The following is a 2,822-nucleotide window of genomic DNA, read 5'->3' on the forward strand; positions in this document are numbered from 1 at the left end:
GAGTGTGGCATCCACCGATGCAATCGGCGGTGGCGGAGCAGCGAGGACGGCGTTTATGGCGTCAGTCGCCGCAGCGCGGGAGGCGATCTCCTTGCGGAGGGACCGCTTGGCCTCTCCATAGGCACCGTCGGGCAAGATACCATTAGCCAAGAATGGTGTGACCAGGTGGCTGAATCTCGACTGGATTGAGGCTTTCATGGGGCGGTCCCCGAGTGGAGCAGAAACAATGCGGAATGAGGTATGGGAGGGCTGGAGGGCGCTGGCGAGGAACTGGGCACAAGCGAGTTAGTTAGTTAGTTTAGTGGCCAAATGTTTACTAGCGCTTCAGCTATTTAGCTATCTCGCACCGAAAGTCAAGATGAACATCACCATAGAGGTGGAAGGTCTCAATTATTCATCACCCACAAGGGGCGGAAGGTCTCAGATGTCCAGCCCGCTGAAGCTGGCTCGAAAGAAGCAGCGTTAGCATCTCAAAGAAACAAAAAGCAACAGAAACGAAGACACTCGAACAAGAGGTCGCTTACACGGGACGTCGGCCGCCCGCACGAGAGAGACAGAGAAGGGAAATGTAAGGAATCCTACCTACATAATAACTTAACCCCACAACTGAGACCTGCAGTCAGACACCGCGAGCTCAACGGTGGGGCGCTCAGGAACAATCCCCCTAGGAACGCGAAATCCCATAGGACTTCTGACGACCACAGACACCCGTCAGAAGTCCCCCATGAGGGGGGAATGGGCACAAGCAAGATCCAGGTGCGCGGACAAAGGGAGGACGCCGGTCTCCTGGTGAAGATGTGAGATCGGGGCCATTTTGAGGCAGCCGGTGGCTAGTCTCAATGCAGTATTCTGTATAATCTGCAGGCTGGCAACTGCTGAAGCCTGAACGGGAGGCAACAGGGTACCAGATGGGGGCCGCGTAGTTGAGAATTGGGCGCGTGATGGTACGGTAGGTGGCAACTATGTCCTCCTTGGAGAAGCCCCAGTTGGTGCCAGCAAGGGCTTTTAAGATGCGGAGAGAACCCGTCGCTTTCGCGGCTACGACTCTTGCATGAGGGGAGAAAGTGAAGTGTGTATCCCAGGTGACGCCTAGGATTTTGGGGGTTTTGTCCAGTGGGATGATGTCGTTGCAGATGATGGCAGATGGGTGGTATCGGGATTGGTGCGTATCTGGGGTGAAGAGCGTGACCGAGGACTTGCCAGGAGCCACAGCCAGTTTCTTGACAGCCGACCAGTCTGAGACGCTGCGAAGGAGCACATCGAGCTCAGCCTCCGCAGCGTCGAGCCTCGGGGATGACACGAAGATGGTAAGGTCGTCCGCGTATGAGGCCATGTTGGGGGACGGCACTGGGATGTCGGAGATGAAATGGTTAAAAAGGGCAGGCGAGATGACCAAGCCCTGGGGGAACGCCCGAGTGTATAGCTCTGAAAGGAGATTTCGGCTAGGCGGCGCCCCCTGGTGGGCATTGCTTCTTCTTGAACCTTCCTCAGTTCCTCCAGGCCTTCGCTGCAGCCGCCCAGTTGAACTTGATCTATTCATCGCTTTATGTTCACCAACTATATCTTGAGAAACTTATAATTATCTATTTTATTTTATAGAATATTTAGACATTTATTAATCTATAAGTTTATTATATTTAAAAATTTAAATTAAATAAATTTCATTTTATCTGCTTTGGTAGTTAGAATATCGTGTACACTAAAAATTGGTCTGCATTGTGCAGGCTGAGCATCTCATTGTCAACGGAGTCACTATTCTTATGAATCATAAACTGAAGTTCATCGTCTAGGTCAAATTTGTATCTTAACAAATGTATATTTAACCAAATAAATCAAAAGGCCAGTCTAGTCAAGAAAAATACAAAAAAAGGCGACATGCCTATCCAGGCCTATTCTCCAATGCCGAAGATACTATACTATACTTTACCCTGTAGAATGAGCTGCAAGCAAGATCAAATTAAACCATTAGGAAATATGGAAGTAAATTTAATAAGTTTCATTGGTATTAACACATCTAAGTTATACACATTAATCTTATGTACAATAATGCCGTGGCCTGCAGCGAACAAGGCTGACACAATGTGATTATAAGAGCACATACAATGCTCCTCTCTACACTAACTATACAACAATATTCAAATTAATTACAAGCGTAACTACATTTCCTTTCCAGCTCAAGTAAACAAGAACTTCATATTGTTCATCGCTAGCGCACCACAAGGCAGCGTATAAACGATTTATTATAAGTCAGTTAACAAGTAAACAAATTTAAAGTTAAGTCATGGCATTAAAATTAGAACAGGTATGTCGTGTATGAATTGTTCTGAGCTGCAAACACGCATTGTTACAGCAGATAGTTTACAATTGAAAAAATACAAAACTACAAAAATTCGATTAAAAAATTTTTCAATCTTTCTACAAAATTAAATTTCTGAAATCCAGATACAAATTGACAACACAATTGTGCAAAATTAAAAATGATTGCTTCAATATTCGCGTGCAGCCTGATAAAGAAAACATACCACAACAGCAGCAAACAAGATCAGGAAGACCAAAACAAAAATTCCTTGACTGGATGTTAGAGTACGAAAATGTCACATTAATAGATTCGAGAAAATCTTCAAGATATTCTCGGCTCCTTAGCCACATATAAACAGATTTTGTTATCAGCTTGGTGCAAGGAATATCGTAAAACACCGAACAGCCCAGCAGAGGCCACCGAACAGCCCAGCAGAGGCCATCGAACAGCCCAGCAGAGGCCATCGAACAGCCCAGCAGAGGCCACCGAACAGCCCAGCAGAGGCCACCGAACAGCCCAGCAG

This window comes from Hyalella azteca, unplaced genomic scaffold (assembly GCF_000764305.2).
Source record: "Hyalella azteca isolate HAZT.00-mixed unplaced genomic scaffold, Hazt_2.0.2 contig1365, whole genome shotgun sequence".
In the NCBI taxonomy this organism is placed as follows: domain Eukaryota; kingdom Metazoa; phylum Arthropoda; class Malacostraca; order Amphipoda; family Hyalellidae; genus Hyalella; species Hyalella azteca.